The sequence below is a fragment of the Amblyomma maculatum genome, chromosome 5 (genome assembly GCF_055883805.1).
Source record: "Amblyomma maculatum isolate TAMU_Amacu chromosome 5, ASM5588380v1, whole genome shotgun sequence".
Lineage (NCBI taxonomy): Eukaryota > Metazoa > Arthropoda > Arachnida > Ixodida > Ixodidae > Amblyomma > Amblyomma maculatum.
The window spans coordinates 123,083,619-123,102,118 of record NC_139348.1 but is presented as its reverse complement, the minus strand read 5'-3'; positions in this window follow the sequence as shown (position 1 = coordinate 123,102,118).

The following is an 18,500-nucleotide window of genomic DNA, read 5'->3' as shown; positions in this document are numbered from 1 at the left end:
TGTCGGAGGAACTGCTGCTGGGCGCTTGGCAGGACAAGGGGAAGGGCGTCCAGGCAGTGCGCGCTCTTTGCCGTTATTTGAGCGCCAGCGGACTTGATTCACGTTTGTAAAGCAAGCTGCTGTGTCTGTATATATATTTCATATGCCTTCTCCCACATCGTCACCCATCATGACCTTCTTTCTTCTCTCCTTCCCCTTCCCCAGTGCAGAGTAGCAGGCCAGATTTGAATTATTCGGGCCAACCTCTCTGCCTTTTCCTTTCAATAAATCCATCTATCTATCTATGTGCATAAGCTCCAGATTATCCGTGACCAATAAGTGTTTGCCGCATATTTGATGAGTTGGCGTCAGTATCCAGCTCTCGCGCTTCACCGCGGCGGACCGCTCTTTACGGCTGCCTTCATAGGCAAGATATATGTGCAAGCTTACTAAACTTCCCTTTCTGTATCTTTCAGAATATGCCACGGGGACGCAGCATGGTGCTATGCATTTCTTTTTTCCGGCACCAGAAAACCCGGGTAGGCAAAAGCGATGGAAATCTTTTCCTTACCGCGCTTAAAATCTCTGCCGACGACACCGCATTTTTGTGACGTAACCGGTAGCGTTAATAATGCGTTCGTCTGAGGAAAACTGGCGATGTCTCTGTATTAGTCGACGATTTCTTGAAACCGCTGAAGTGGTCGGCTAGGCTTCACGGTTGGCGAGGGCGCGGAAGTACAACGCGTTGCAGAATTGGAGGCGCGATGTAGAATGCTTCTGCCAGATAAACCGCGGAATCCTCGCAGTTCAAATTTCGCACCGAAATGGCATTTTGTCGTTAGTATTTTTTAATACCAAACTTGTTAGGGGTGCTTCCCTGATTCGATCATAAGAGTCAGATGCTCCCATCGTATGCGGCGGCGGCGGCGACGCCAGACGAGCCGCTGCCCCAGCGATGGTACTATTGGCGCCACCTCATGTTGCTTAACTCTGCAGCAGGAAAAGAGGGGGCGAACGTTTTTGACGAAAGGTTTGAGGATGATTCCTCAACTGCCGCATCAATAATAACAGAATTTCGTTCGCCGGAAACTGCGTTAATTTCGAAGACTTTCGTTTGTGTATCCGAACTTCCACCTTTCGAGATTCCAGTGTCATTCCCACTTGAACTTTGATATATAAGAACAGCCAACTTTTTGATTTCTTTCATTTAATACCCTCTTTAATTTTCTGTTTACATGTACCTTTATGCCCTGAGACATTAAACAACGATATTTAAAAAGAGAATCATAGAAGCACGTTCAGGTATTTTGAAAACATTTCGGTACTCTGCTGCGGAGACCATTTGGTCCTCCTTTAGTTAGAGTAGGGTCAGGAGTAGAGGCGGGGCGCAATCGCTCACCTGGCAAGACTTGGGTGGCCCCGTTTCTGAAGGCGTACAGTTAAGCCTTCAATGTGGCCTCCGTCAGCTTGAAAGCACTTCCAACTTCTCCAAGCGCTGTTCGTAGCTCCTAAAAACGTTGGCACGCATTTCATCACTAATTTGTTGGAATGCGTGCCTTCGGAGCGTCAGTATAATTCAGCGTGCTTGCGCTTTATACGAGTGACTTCACAAAGCCCATACAAAGAAATCACATGGGGTGAGAGCAGGTGGCCTTTCTGGCCAGGGCATGTGGGCGACCCATCCATTTTCCAGGAAAGGTTGCGTTCAAAAAACGCCGCAACTTTTTTGCATGATGTGGTGGGGCACCATCATGCTGGAATATGCAGATGTCTTGCTGCATATTATACTCACTTAACTCAGGCAGGATTTCATTCAACAGCAGCGAGAGGTAGGTATCTGCAGTCACCATATCGTTATATAAAATTGTCCAACTACTCCTCTCCAAATGCCGCACCACACGATCAGACCTGGAGAGCGCACTGCACGTGTGAAGGAAAAGTTTGGACATTCACGGGACCACTGCCGTGTGTTTTGCCGGTTCACTGCGCCATCAAGATGAAAAATAGGCTCCTCAGTGAACAATACAAAATGCAAATGACCCCGGTCCGCAGCTATTCGCTGCTGCTCTGCACGACAGAATTCCATGCGTTGTTGGGAGTCCTGGGAGGTTAGTTCGTGCAATACGTGAGCCTTGCACGGGCGTAGCTCCTCTCTTCTTCAACTTGCGGCTCACCGTTGACGCGCTGGCGCCAAAAAAACAAGCCTGCGCGTCGGCACGACTGTCGCGGATCGGATGCGAAGGCAACCTCAATCGCATCACTGAGAACACCGCGGCAGCTCCCAGCATCAAACCTCCTTGGCCTCCCTACAGATCCAGCTGGACTGAAATCTTGCGAGCCACTTCAGCACAGGTTTCCGCTGTGGCGCTCGGCGACGGAACATCTCCAAACAGTTCTTCCGTACGAAACGCAGATAATGTGATGCACACATCCAAGAGACGGTCATCGCCTTCTCTTCGTTGGTATAGGGCTTCATTCCTGGAGGAAAAGATTGCTTAATTAATTAAGAGAGGAAAAGCTAAATACCGACTGAGCAGTTGATAATCGGTATCGGACTGACGACACTGGAAGCTCGGAAAGCTAAATTGTGATACACAAACGAAAGTCTTCGAAATTAATGCAGTTTCCGGCAAACGAAATTCTGTTTGGTGTTATAGATGCGGCAGTTGAGAAATCATCCTCAAACCTTCCGTCAAAACGTTCGCCCTCTCTTTTCCTGCAACAGGGTTGTAAGCAGCATGAGGTGGCGCCACCAGTACCATCGCTGGTGCAGAAAGCGAACTAGAATACAGCAGCGGCTTGTCTGGCGTCGCCGTCGCCGCATACGATCGAAACATCTGATTTCTTCTGATCGAATCAGGCAAGTACCCGAAACAAATTGGGTATTAAAAAATACTAACGACAAAATTCCATTTTTGCGCGAAATTTGAACAGCGAGGATTCCGCGGTTTAGCTGGGAGAAGCATTCTACATCGCGCCTCTAATTGTGCAACACGCTTTAGGTACCCGGAGGGTAAGCGCTCGGGCAGCCGCAATGGCAGCTTCGCTACCTGGGGATCACTGGTGGGTCGGCGCCCACATGATGCATGCCACAGCCACAGCCTAGTGGACATATCTCTGGCAGGCGAACGCGAGTCTGAAATCACAACCTTGCATCAAGGGTGTCCGAATGATGCGAGGGCGACAGCGACTCTTCAGTCCGATGGGCACGCTAGGCGCGGAAGGAGAGCCCATTTGTTTTGCAAGTCGTGATGGAGCACGGCTACCGTGTAGTACCCCTATGACGTCAACGTCAAACATTCCGGGTTTCGAACTATGTTGTGTATCCAACGCCCGCGCATGCGCTGTGCTCCTGCATTCATCGACATCTAGCGATGCACAAGCACTTAAATTTTCGTTATAAGATCGCACCTTCCAAGCAGCCTTTGCCGTCGTGTCATTGCCGTAGCCTCTCAGGTTATGGATACAAACGGCGCAAACCAGTGTTTAGGCACAAGATCTGTAGGACTTGCATTTCGCCTACCGGCGTCTCATATGGCTCGCAAACAGGCCAGGAACGTTGGCGGTGGTTCCCGCATGATGTCTTCGGTGAAAAACTGACAGCAACCACTGACATGACATGTGCATATTCCTTCAGACGCAACAACTACGAAGACGTGGCGTACTCTCCGCAAAGTCGTGCGTCCGCAGCGCGACGCGGCTTCCCATGCGGTTTTATTACGGTCCGGTCGACGCACTCCAAGCGCCCGGAAAGGTCCCTAAAAAGCTTTGTTTACGAAACATATCCTCGCTCAGGTAGCTGCGGCCCTTCTCCGACACACAATACGAAACGCGCGCCGAGGCGCCTATTCGTCGTGTGGACCTTCCTGATGTCCGGCCACGTAGAATCGAGCAGCCCCATGATAGGCCAATGCGACCATTCAGGCGCGACGTTGTGTTCTAGTTGTGGAACACTTCGAAATCTCACTGTAGTATCGTGCTCGGCACAAAAAAAAAAAAAAAAAAAAGAAACGCTCGAGGCGAGTTGACGCGACAGTAGAACAAACCGCCAGCAAAGAAAAAAAAAAATCGCGGAAACAAATGCGAGCACTCTGCTCCACGATACAAGCTGCTCCGTAGCATCACGTTTAATAGTGATTCAAAAACAACATTTACATTTACAAGGCAAGAAATCACAGTCATAAAAGCGTAACAAATCACAAGCATATATCACAACCAGCACTTTGCTAGAACGGGTGGCAAATAACCGATGAGAACCAACACAAATTGTTGTCCTCATAAAAAAGGCGCATACCCACAAGAGGGATTGGCAACGACCAGGCAGTGATTACATTCCGTAGAACTGAGACTACAATTTTCAAACACGCGGGCAGAACGGAAACCATCACTTGGTAACAGTCTATACTTTTTCTTTTTTACAGTGCCCCAGCTGAAACAACAGCAACGGAGTCGGAACAGAGGCGCACGTCAAGCGCCCAGTTGTTTCCAGGATACAAAGAAAAACTTACTTGGCAGTTGCAAGGTCCCGCGCGGCCGGACTGAAGCGAACAGTCCCTTAAGTGCCGTCACTCGTCGCTCCGCCGAAGCTTTTTGTCCATTCTGAATGCTCGCGACACTAGATGATGTCACAGAGTTCCACACGCTGAGCAGAGCATACGGCTGCAACGCATGAAGAAAAGCACGACCCGCATGTCCAGACGTCCGACTGCGACGCAACGTCTGCTAGCTCCCCTGCGGCACACCATGCCGAGCACACCGAGCACGTCGACGAGCGTATCGCGCCAGACGCATCCAGAAGTGGCGTCGCCGGCCACCGATTGGTGGCTGCTTGCAGTGACGTAACAGAGCAACGGGCCCTGGCAACGGTGCAGCGCAGATTTCATGGTGAGACGGTTACGTTGGTTACGTCATGAGTTGGCTGCTATGCAGGCACAGGGAGGAGGGAGTTCCACGCGGCTTGAAGCACTTGAAGCGCGACGTTCCCTCGTTGGCGAGGCGCATGGAGGAAGTTCCTTCCTTCCTCCATGGCGAGGCGTATGATGGTGTAGATAAAAGGATCAAATGGAAATGTTTAGCAGCATGTTTTCTTTTTTTTTTAATGTTGACTTGGGTGGTGGTGGTAAACATTTAAAGCAAAAGGAGAGGTTGCTTGGAGAGCCATCCCTAGTGGGCCGCACCCCTTACAATACTAGATGGAGTCCTTATTCCGGGACTTCATTGGTCTGGGCCGCCACACGAGCTCGCTGGACCAGCGCTTGTTGTGCCGCTAGATTCAGGCAGCCGAGCAGCGCACGCGAATGCAGCCGCTGTCGGGAAACCTCATGAGCGCTGCGCAAACCCAAGTCGGGATACTCCTGTCTGTGTTCCTGTGTGCGTTTAACCAAAGTTTAACACGGCCTGCTCCTCCCTCGCCTTTAGTTCGTTTGGCCACTTACAGCGAGGCGCCGATGCTACCGCCCTCGGTGCTAAGGGTCAAATTTATCTTCCAGCAAAGAAGTATAGGCAACGGCCTCATGGATTCCTCATTTCGTCCGCTCTTGTGGCAAACTGCGTCAACATAAAGGGCCTCCATAAAGCCCCAATCAGAGGTTTTAGGCGTTCACCACTTCACGCGCAATCCGCAGAACTCAATTCAAAACTATAAATATCGTTTCGTACGATGCAGTTCAGTGAAAACGGGACGAAGGCGCTCCGCGATGTTGGCTTTCAGTGAATAAATTTCTGGACGTTCTGTACAAAATAGACCAAGGATTAACAAATTTCACCTTCATTTTTCGAGAAAAAAAGAAAAACGTTCGTTAAATCTGGACAGATCGCAATATTTGTCTGGTTATTTCGAGTTCGTCAAAGCACTGGACCCGCAACTGATAAGAAATCGGGATATTTTTGTTAAACCTGTTCGTGTTTTTTTTTTTTTAATGTAGTTTTGACTTATATCACTAAACCTCATTTTTGGGTTCACCGCAACGTCTGCATGCACGGCTGCTGGGGTCGTAACACTGATAGAAGAGTAGTCAGAGCTACATTTTCCCGCGGACAACACGGTCCGCTCGCCTTTCGTAACCATATTCATCGACCCCGCCGCGGTGGTGCAGTGTAATTTATTATCAGATTTTACACATAAAGAACATTACTCCACACACACACACACACACACACACACACACACACACACACACACACACACACACACACACACACACACACACACACACACTGGTAAGGGCACTCGATTGGTGTGCCCATGGATGCGGGATCGAATCTCGGCCGCGGCGGCCACTTTTCGGTCGAGGCGAAGAGTGTACTGTACGATGTCAGGGCACGTTAAAGAAGGTGTTCGTAATTTCAGAGCCGTCCTCTGCGGAGTCTCTCATAGCCTGATTCACTATGGCAGGTTAAACCTTCGAACCAAACCAAGCTAGTTCATCGCGCTATCCTGGTATTGAAAAAAAATTCGCTTGTTTACCGTACCGGGTTCGAACCAGACCTCGGCGGCTGCGTTTCGATGGAGGCGAAACGAAGAGGCGTCCGTGTGCTGTGCGATGTCAGTTTCAGTTTAGTCGTTCAGTCGTGTCCGACTCTTCGTGACCCTATGGACCATGTCAAGCCACGCTTTCCGGTCTCTCACTATCTTCCTAACATCACATAACTTCATCTGCAGTGCCTCGAGGATGCCATCTAACCATCGCGTTCGCTGCCTACCCCTTCTCCGGCGACCCTCAACCTTTCCCAACGTCAAATCTTTCTCCAGCGACTCCTCTCTTCTCATCAGATGACCAAAGTAGCTGAGCTTTAACTTTAAAATTTGACCCTCCAATGAGCAGTCAGGGTTTATGGTCGACAATATCGACTGATTTGATCTTCTGGCAGTCCAAGGAACTCTCAAGAGTCTTCGCCAGCACCACAATTCAAACACGTCAATTCTTCGGCGGTCAGCCTTTTTCACAGTCCAACTCTCGCATCCATACATCACAACTGGAAAGACCATAGCAGGAGTTATACGGATCTTGGTTGGCAGACTAATGTCTCTGCTCTTTACTAGGCGGTCAAGGCTAACCATTGCTCTCTTTCCCAGAAGCAGGCGTCTCCTAATTTCATGGCTGCAGTCTCCTTCCGAGGTAATCTTGGAGCCCAAGAACAGAAAATCTGTCACAGCTTCCACTTCTTGTCCATTGATGCTCCAGGACTTGATAGGGCAAGACGCCATGATCTTTGTCTTTTTAATGTTCAGTTTAAGCCCAAACTTCTCACTCTCTTCTTGTACGCGCATCAGACGTCTCTTGAGTTCCACTTCACTTTCTGCCATTAAAGTGGTATCATCCGCATATCTAAGGTTGTTGATACATTTTCCAGCAATCTTCACTCCAGCTGAAGACTCGTCCAGACCGGCCTTCCTCATGATGCACTCTGCATATAGGTTAAATAGGCAGGGCGACAGTATGCAGCCTTGCCTCACTCCTTTCTCGATCGGAAACCAATCAGTAAGACCATGCCCAGTTCTGACTGTGGCCTCTTGCCCTTCATAGAGGTTCCTGAGGAGACAGATGAGGTGAATTGGAACTCCCATCTCTTGGAGAGCTTGCCACATTCTGCTGTGGTTTACGCAGTCAAACGCTTTCGCATAATCAATAAAGCAGAAGTAGATGGGTTTCTGGAACTCTCTTGCTTTTTCCATGATCCAGCGAAGGTAATCAATTTGGTCTCTAGTCCCTTTGCCCTTGCGAAACCCAGCTTGCACGTCCGGAAGCTCCCGATCCACATACTGCTGCAGCCTACCTTGGAGGATTTTCAACATCACCTTGCTAGCATGCGAAATAAGCGCGATCATGCGGTAGTTGGAACAATCTTTGGCACTGCCTTTCTTTGGAATGGGGATGTAAACTGACCTCCTCGAATCCTGTGGCCACTGCAGGGTTGTCCAAATCTTCTGACATAATGTATGCAAAATGTTAACAGCGTCATGGTTGAGGTTTTGAAGCAACTCAGATGGAATGCCATCAATTCCGCTAGCTTTGTTCTTAGCAAGGCTGGCTAAGGCCCATTCAACTTCACCCTTCAGGATGCCCGGCTCGAGATCAGTAATCACAACCGTCTTAGGTTGGGTTTGCACATTTGGGTCTTTCTTGTACAGTTCTTCTGTGTATTCCTGCCACCTCTTCTTTATCTCTGAGTCTTCAGTGAGGTCCTTGCCTTGTTCGTCCTTTATCACGCCCAGCTTAGCACAGAAGCTTCCTTTGATATCTTTGATTGTCTTATACAGAGCTCCAGTGTTCCTTAATTGGCTGTTGTCCTCAACTGTTTGGCACTGTATGTTCAGGAAGGCATTCTTATCTCTCCTTGCTATTTTCTGAAAATCCGCATTGAGAACCTTGTATCTTTCTCTTTCCCCCATACCTTTTGCCATCCTCCTTTCCTCAGCTATTTGCAAAGCCTCTTCAGATAACCAGTTTGCTTTCTTGCATTTCTTTTGCTTTGGAACTACCTTAGTAGCAACTTCTTGTATTATATCACGAACATCAGTCCACATCTCTTCGGGCTCTCTGTCTTCCAGATCTAATTCTTGAAATCGATTCCTCACTTCCACAGCATATTCTAATGGAATTTGATCCAGATCATACCTGAAAGTCCTTCTAGTTTTCTGCGTTTTCCTCAATCGAAGCTTAATTTTGGCAACAAGAAGCTGATGATCGGTGCCACAATCGGCCCCAGGCCTTATTTTTACTGATTGTATAGCGCTTCTCCATCTCTGCCGGCAAAGAATATAATCGATCTGATTCCTGTACAGACCGTCCGGTGAAGTCCATGTGTACAGGCGCCTCTTGGGCTGTTGAAAATGAGTATTCGCTATGGTCAGGTTGTTTTCTTGACAAAACTCTACTAGCCTCTGCCCAGCTTCATTTGGCTCGCCAAGACCGAACTTGCCTATAATTCCGGATATTTCTTCACTCCCGACCTTAGCATTCCAGTCTCCTATGAGAAAAACGACGTCTGATGATGGGGTGCGGTCTAAAAGGCATTGTAGGTCCGCATAAAATCTCTCAACATCAGCTTCTTCAGCAGCAGTGGTCGGTGCATAGACTTGGATAACTGTTATGTTGAAAGGCTGACCTTGGATCCGAAGTGAAATCATTCGGTCGTTTTTGGGGTTGTACCCTAGCACTGCTTTGCCCATTTTTCTGCTTACTATGAGAGCGACTCCATTCCTTCTCTTGGATTCGTGCCCACAAAAAAAGACAATAATGGTCGCCGGAGTTAAATTCTCCCATTCCGGTCCACTTGAGCTCGCTGATACCCAAGATATCAATGTTCAATCTGTCAATTTCTCGCTTGACGACATCCAGTTTACCTTGCGTCATAGATCTTACATTCCATGTTGCTATGTGATATATCTCCTTGCAACATCGGACTTTGCGGTCGCTTCCCGACACATCCACAACTGAGCGTCCTTTTGGCTTTAGCCCAGCCGCTTCATTCGTCCTGGAGCTACTAGGAATCGCCCTTTGTTCATCCCCAGTAACATGTGGGACGCCTTCCAACCTGGGGGGGCTCATCTTCCGGCGCCATATCATTAATGGTATTGTGACTGGCCATAGGGTTTTCTTGGCAGGAAATACTGAAGTGGGTTGCCATTACCTTCTCCAGTGAATCACATTTTGTCAGAACTCTCTGCCGTGACCTGTCTATCTTGGGTGGCCCTACACAGCAGAGCTCACGACTTCATCGAGTTTCGCAAGCCCCTCCGCCACGACAAGGCAGTGATCCATGAAGGGGTGCGATGTCAGCGCACGTTAAAGATCCCCAGGTGGTCGAAATTACTCCGTAGCCCTCCACTACGGCTCCTCTTTCTTTCTTTCCACCTTCACTCCCACCTTCCTCCCTTCCTTTACGGCGCGGTGAGGCGTCCACAGAAAACAAATGAGACAGTTACCGCGCCTTTCCCTTTCTATAAATAAATCAAATCACACCAAACCGTACCGGTGACAAATGTCAACGGAGCACGCCATTTCTTTCTGACATTTCTCACGCGTTGCATAATAGAAACTGGCGTCTTGATATGTACGAACCGGTAGTAGACGCCAGTGCCCTTTAACTTGGACAAATAATAATTTTTTTATCTCCAGTGCGGAAGGCGTGATTTTAAGGAGAAGGCGTACTCTGTTTACTTACGTCCTCACCTGCCCGTTACGCAGCGTAACCGCATTCCAATATTAAAATATCACCGTATTAGTTCAAACCATCCCTTTTCGTCGCTTCAAAGCGAACCTAGCCTAACCTAACAACTTACCTTCAATAAGCTATAGCTGTAACTCCGAGGCTTGTCCTCCCGGCTCTTTCTTCACGATGGAACGCCCCCCGAAACCGTTTCATCCCTCATGGCAATTTCCTTGCGCCGCTCCCTTCGATCGCACCCTTCGGACCTCAACGATCTTTCACGGTGACCAGCCTGGCGATATTGAGGACTGGGTCTGAGCAGCGCAGCCTGCTCACCAGGGCCCGGGAGACAGCCCAGGCCAATGGTATCCTGGACTGAGGAAACCACCCACGCTATTTCGTTAAACAATTAAAGTTTACTCTCTCTCTCCAATCGCACCCTTCGAACCGCTACGATCTTTCACGGTGACAAGCCTGGCGATATTGAGGACTGGGTCTGAGCAGCGCAGCCTGCTCACCAGGGCCCGGGAGACAGCCCAGGCCAATGGTATCCTGGACGGAGGAAACCACCCACGCTATTTCGTTAAACAATTAAAGTTTACTCTCTCTCTCTCTCTCTCTCCAATCGCACCCTTCGAACCGCTACGATCTTTCACGGTGACCAGCCTGGCGATATTGAGGACTGGCTCTGAGCAGCGCAGCCTGCTCACCAGGGCCCCGGAGACAGCCCAGGGCAATGGTATCCTGGACTGAGGAAACCATCAACGCTATTCCGTTAAACTATTAAAGTTTACTCTCTCTGTCCCTCCGATCGCACCCTCCGGACCGCTACGATCTTTCACGGTGACCAGCCTGGCGATATTGAGGACTGGCTACCTCGCTTCGAAATGGTTGCGACGTTCACCAGCTGGAACGATACTGCGAAAATGTGAAACATATGCGCTTATCTCAGCCTTGAAAACGCTGCCCGGGTGTGGTTTGAGAATCTTGAGGCCTAATGGTTGACCTTTCCGGCCTTCCGAGGTCAGTTCCTGAATAAGTGCACCAGCACTGAGCGCCAGGAGAGTGCAAAGCAGGCTCCTATCTCGCGTATCCACCTTCCGAACGAGGGCGTCGCTGTGTATGTTGAGGACGTGATGTGTATACCTGACATCGCACAGACGCTGCAAGGTGGGACCCGCTGGAGCACTTGACGCGTGAGTAGAACATGTGCTTTGCGGTCTGGTCTGGAATCCGCCGTTGCAGTGTTTCCGGCTGACGCTGCTCTCATGGAGAAAATGCAACAGTAGGCCAGCCAGTACGCCTGGCGAATGACATCAGCGGCACGTTGCATCGGCTCGACTATGACCGTGGGGCTACTCTGAACTGTATTCGCGAACTCACCTGATCCGTGTTGCGCAAGAAGCTCCCTAAAATTCACAGAACGTTGGCCACTGCTGTCGGCGCTCTGCATTATCCGCGAGAAAATCTAACACACTCAGGGCACCAGTCTGCAACCGGTCCATAGCCCCCATCCATCCGATTGCATTGCGTCGCTGCCCCATTTACCAACGGTGCTTGTTGTTGAACTGGTTGCCTGCTGGACGGATTGGATACAGACAAGGAAAACTAATCTCTGGGACGCTCAAGGCCGACAACCTCTCAGCTGTTAATGTGGCAAGGCAGGTCATCTATATTGATGGTGCTCCTAAAGCAAACCGCCTAGTTTATCTCCCAACAATTCAGTTCAAAGCAGTTACTGCTTGGTTGGCTCGAGGTCGCAAAGGGTAAGAAGTAGGGAACTAGGGGACTATCTTCGCAGGCAGTCGCGGCCGCCTAAGCCATGTTGATGTTTGCCTTCTGCCACAGCATGGTGGTGGTCCTCGAGCTCTCGTCAGGAAAACGAGATCTGGCGATGTTTGGAGGCCGCAGAAAAGCCTCCACCACTACCTGGAGGAAAACAGACCCGTGAATTTACTATTAGAAATACGTGTACTTTCATTTGCAAGAAATGGAAATATTTTTAAGAGCATAAAAAAGAACATTCCTAGAAACGCAGAAAACAAGAGCATTTCAAAGCAGGCGGCAATCTTTGTGCCTCCGTTTTGTGTGCCGCATTGTCGTCTGCATTTGCACGACTGCGTAGAGCCGGACGGTGGTAGTGCGTATACTATAAGCAGGTGGCAGTCTGCGTGTTCATTTCGCATGAACATTAAAGCGCAGCATTTTCTTCCATAGAAGCCGATGAACAGTGCTCTGAAATACTATTCAGAAATGTGGCGCAACAAACACAAACACAAGAGAAGATTCACAACACATATCGGTGAATAAGATGCAGCACCAACTAGCCCCTCAAGCCGTTATTCTGAAATACTAATCGGACACCGAAAATGGGGACCACCGTTTAGGCCTCCAGGTGCACCAGAAGAAAGAACGGCAACGTCTCTGAGCATGACAGGGTCACAATTCTCGAAGTGTCGAGGCGTGGAGGAGGTGAGAAAAAAATGGCAGACACGCTGAGCATTTATTTAAAGACGGCGAACACTGCAGCGAGCGATAGAGAAGCGTTGAAGAAAGGCGGAACATCATTGCCAGGAATTGCCATCAGCACAAGTAGCATTGATCGTCTACTGTATTCACACGGATAGTCCACGAAGTTCGTGACTGAGAGACCGATTTATCGCAACAGAAACGGCACCAAAGGAGCAAACCTTAACATTATCGCCTGCATATCAGCAAATGGTGTCATACACTGGATGGCCGTCGACAAGGTTCACTGGGTCGTATTTAATGAATTTTTGAGCGACATATCAACCCGCGTCGAAAGTGAAGAAACTGGTTCTGAAGCGGTTTTTATTTTTGAGGACGTTCCAGCTCACAGCAGTGCGGAACAGGCAAGCCTGACCAGTCACATGCACAAAATCATTGGCTGCCTCCTTACAGCCCGTTGTTTAACCCTATAGAGGAAATGTTTTCGAAGTTCAAATCGGAAGTCAAAGCTTTTCTCAGCGAGCGGAGGCACCTGGTGCTCATCACTCCGCCCGAAATGACTAAGAAGGACCATCGGCAGTTTTTTGCTCGACGCTGCCGTGCACTCTATGCAGCAATTACAAAGGGTAGAGTGCAGCTGTTCTGTGCGACCTTTGTTTTCACGTCTGCTTTGCAAAAGGAAATTACTCTTACTATTGCAATCAGACGCGGAGCGTACAAATACGCGGTGATGTGCGCACTCTTGATCAATCAGTATTTGTTGTACTCATAGAATGCTGTTAGCTCCCATATATTTTATGACCAGAAATATTTAGACTGATCGGTATCTGCATGAAGGTTTCATTTCGTTTTGCTTGCAATGCCCATCTGATCTTAAACTCTGCTTGCAGGGTCAGCGCCATTTCCTGTTATGCTGTCCATCCCTTCGGCGACTGCAATACAATACCTTGAGTATCATCAGCACCGATGTCGTAATGAAGCATGAGAAGAAAGAAAACAAGCTTTTAGGCACTTGGAAGCTGGGTAGAGCGGTAGCGTGTGATGCTTTATATAAGCTAGTCATACTTCACTTAAGCTTGTAACAGTCCTGCGTTGTTTACTGGCCAGCGCTTAGTACTTTCAATTACTCCTTTTTCTCTTCTTTAACGCATAACAGGTGTGCAATGCCTCTTTGAAGTCGAGCTGTCTCAGTGTATCTCTTTTTCATGAACTTACGCAATAATTATTCTTCCACGGACTTCGTGTTTTTTGGCCGTAAATTCTGTTGCTGCACACGAACTTTGTCAAGCGCCTGAAAGAAATTGCGTCAACGTGTCCTGGACTTTGTTCCCGCTAATCGTCTGCGGTTGAGCGACGTTCGAAATGGCTCGGCCTCGAGTCGGAAAGCGCTCCGCTTTTTGCATTAGCGGAAATAAAGCAGGAATGTAACCTGCCACGTTTCCTAAATTTGCACGCGCATGACTTTCATATGCAGTACAAGAGGCCGTTTTTTTTTTTTGTCCTTGCAGGAAAAAAGCTTTCCTTGATGCTTACTGTACAACGAGCTTCCCATCTCGATCGTTGTTTCCATGCAGTGCTGGCTTATAACGCCACAACGCAAAAAAAAGGTCCCTGGTAGTGTGACAAACTTCGCTGCAGAAGAAAATGACTACGCATATATTGCCCGCCCTGCAATGTTGTGACAGGTGCGGCTGAGATTTCCCTGACGGAGCTGTGACACCCGATAACTGCGCGTGGGGAGCAGCGCTAAGAGTATACTTGTTTTGATTTTCTCTGTTTCCACAGATTCCATATCTATTACAAGGACGACACAGACATCGCTCAAATACAGTTGTTCATCATCAGATGGATTCCTGGAGCAATCGACCGTGGGAAAGGCTGAAGGAGACACCTGGTTGAGTTTTTTCAGACGGCATCTGGAATGCCCACCATTTAGCCTCTTGCCCTGCACTTGGACTATACCGGCGCCGCTTTTCAGAAACTCGCCACTCACCAGACACCTAAATACAGATGCAGCCACTGGGCCTTCCAGTGAGTTCCAACAAATCTCTGGGACACATGCGCGCTCTTTTATTACTAAATAAAGAAATCTCATTCACAATACATATTTATGGTTTTGCTTCAATGCATTTTTTCCAAAAAGTTGCACGAACATCTCTATGCATGTGAATGACTACAAGCAACGGATTGGCAAAATTAAACATGAAACCAACATATAAATCCAGATACTAACATTATGCATGCCAGTATGTAGGCATTGCTTACAAATATTGCAGTGCCAATGAATTTGAGAGGATGAAAATATTTAGAAGCCAGTGAAGAACATCCGATGGCAAATATTACGATAGCCGACAAATACGGTTCGGTTGCCAATATAGAACAGCCAGTCAATACAAATATATATAAATATTGGTTTGAAACTGGAAAACCAGCGTCGTAGGTATGTCGGCTTTTTCAATGGCTAAATATAGGTCTTACATCAGTTTTTAGTCCGGTTATATATTGACTCGGGTTGCATTTGGGCCGAATGCCAATAAAGGTACGACATTTGTGCCAATTTTTTCCAATGATGTGCCAGTATTGGTACGATGCTGTTGGGCTACTTGGGCAGTGACTCTAGAGTGTGCTGCTTTGGACCACCATAACTTTTCTTTTTACACGGGCAGGTTTGCGTAAAGAAGATATGTAAAAAGTGCCAAACGGCTCAAAGAAAATAAAATTGCATTTCAAAGTCGGCTGCTTCTGCGCTTGTACGTGCCTATAGTTTGTTAGCAACCTACGCCGCTAGGATTTCCGCCCCAGTCAAATTAAGTACTGCTGGTAAGGTGACCATAGTGAGAGGCCAGTAGCTGTTCCTGGCCTAGGTTGTAAGCTCCGCTTTACATAGTTTCACTCACTTTATCGTATCGCAGTCAGACTGAAGGCAGCGGCACGCGCTCTCTCTTTCCGTGGTCGTGACCGCGTAAAGTTGAAAAAAAAAACGGTAAAATGAGGTAATGTTCCTCTGGCTCCAAGTCTTCACGCCTGGACCAAATCTGCTTTACACTTCTTTTGTGCTAGTGGTATTGAATCATGATTAGAAAGAAAAATAGCACCGGTTGCAATTTCATAACAGCCCCGGCCGTTGTGTGAAGGCCGCACTTGCCATCAGCATCCATATCCAATGCATATGACAACTTATTATAAGCAGTGCTTAACCGGCCAATTAGGATATTAGTCATATTTGTTCCCTTGTCATGTATCTAAGCTAAAAGCTGCAAGAGACGTGTCACAAACTGCAATTTTTCAGCTGCGCGAGGCTCTTGGTTGTTGCAAGGTAAAAAATAAACAAAGCGAAATAGCGCGTGCAGATGTGACACTTGAGCGTCGTATGGCCTGCAAAGTGATCCCAATTTCCATTTTTTTTCTGGAATTCATGCTTCGTGCTTTGGAGACCTCTAGCGCATTCATTTTCCGCATAAGGATGAAATTGATTGGCACCCAGATTAAATCTGCCGGTGCTTGTATTAATTGCGTTGACACTCGGATTAAATTGGTTGGCGCTGACATTATTTGAGTTGGCGCTTGGATTAAATATGCTGGCGCCGACATTAATCGCTTGGCACTCGAATTAAATTACACGGCGCTTAGATTCTATCAGTCGGCGCTCAGATTATTTCCGTTGGCGATAGAATTAAATTCAGAAGGAAAACCTGTAGTACAGAGAAAGACAAGAAAACTGATAAAGACCAAAGGAACTGAACCGTCGCAAAATCGTCATTAGTTGCGGCACCTGACTCATAATTTTAAGAACGAGCAAGACCGGGGAAACAAACGAACAAAAGTGTGGCACAGCCTATCGACCTTGTTCCTTCCTGACCTGAAACTTACACGCAAAGTTAAAAACGATGACAGCACTGCAATACCGGCACGGGACAAATGCAAATCATGAGCGTTTGCTGCTGCTGTTGCGACTCTACACGTATCATTCTTTTTGCATTTTTCTGTTTTTGATGTGTTCATCTGTTCAACCTCAACGCCCTCCAGCGTTCTTATAGAGCGGCTATTCGCGGTTCCTCCCTGTTTCAATGTGAAATTAAGATTTTGGCCTACACTGCCACCCTTTTTGTAGTCACAAAACTGTATACTCGAGTCATTACAATTAAAACTTTGGCGACGCATCCGGTGCGGCTCCTAGTTTAGACAAATCCAAAGAATTTGGCTTCGGTTAATGGGCCAAGGCCAAGACTTTTTGATTGCATTAGCTGGTATTGTGGTCCCCTACTAGGTCCTCTGCACCAAGTTAGCAAGTGGAGCATACCGGGATACAAAAACTTGGCAAAGATCAACGTTACCTGTCAAAACGTGCCTTCGTGCAAAAGGGACTTTTGTGTCATGGTCAGCGGACTGTCGCCTATGTCAGCAGCCAGAAACTATAGACCATTGGTTTGCGTATTGTCGTGATGCAGTTTTTTTTGGGGGGGCGGGGGGGGAAATTTTTCAGCGGACTTTCAAAAAAGACATTGATATTACGCTCTGTATGCTATAAGATGTTTGCCTACAATGGAAGCTATTCAGGCGCCATGTGACCTTTTTGTGCTCATGCGACTTTTTAACCTGTGGAAGAGCAGCATGACAGACCGCCACGCAGAGCCACATTCATCGAAATCTGTTCACAGGACAGTGTGCTATGGTGCGGAAGGGTATATGCTGCGCAGGATCGACCTCTTGCCTGGTTACTTTTACTAGATGCATGTATGTCTCCCGGATTTTTGATGTGTGGCCACAGTGAGAGCTCGATGCTGGTGTAACTGTGTATGACAGGTTGCGGGATGCGACCTGGTTAAGTTGGCTCGAATACTTTGATGCAATACTTCCATGCAGCGAGCGCATTCGAAATATCCGACATGGACAGATATCTGCTCCGCGCGCGCCTCAGCTCGCGCGTTTGAGCTTCACGCATGCGCGAACTCCAGCGTACGTTCGTGCACATAGGCGCGCCGCTCGGGCGCTCATGGAGCGGCGCCCTTAAGGTCGCCCCGAGACTGCCTATGAAACCGACCACGCGCCATGGGAATATATTCGAGGCTCTTAAACACGTTATTTAGAATAGGCGATTTATTTCCATTACTGTACATATAAATGTGGCTACATGCAAATTCCGTGCTGGCGACAAGTGCGATGTCGTAGCATGGGCTAATTAATGCTGCAATATTAGAGCGAATGATGAGAACACCCGTCCGGATTTGTTGAACTCATGCGCCAAAGTAACAGGGGCGGCACTGAATATAAACGGAGACTGATGGTCACTATATTCGATCCCCGGCTACATGAACACCCGAAGCCCTCACGTAAGACAGTATGGTGCGCTGAGGCAAATATATGTCGCGGACTACGTCGATGTGAACAGAATGCACCCACATCCTCCTTCGAAATTCCTAAAGGTGTAAGGCCACGATGGTGTATTTCCAAACGTTTCGGCGCGCACGCCGCAAAAAGCGGCACAGGTGGAAGGTCCGAGCTGCTTTCAGAAGGCGCCGCGGTCGATTGTTTAACCCCGGCAAACGCGCTGCACCTCCTCGCCACCATAGACATGGGCGAAAGGGCCCGCTGACCCAAGTGCATCCCAACGGGTGGACCTGACCCTTCTGTTCTTGAGGAGGCCAAGCGTGCAGTCATGGCTTCGGGAGATTTCTGGGCTTCTATTTCGAACCGGAGGGGGGAAGCATAGCTATGTCAGCGCTATGATCCTCCTCATTCTGTCCTCGAGGAGGCCAAGCGTGCAGTCATGGCTTCGGGAGATTTCTGGGCTTCTATGGCCAACCGGAGGGGGGAAGCATAGCTATGTCAGCGCTATGATCCTCCTCATTCTGTCCTTGAGGAGGCCAAGCGTGCAGTCATGGCTTCGGGAGATTTCTGGG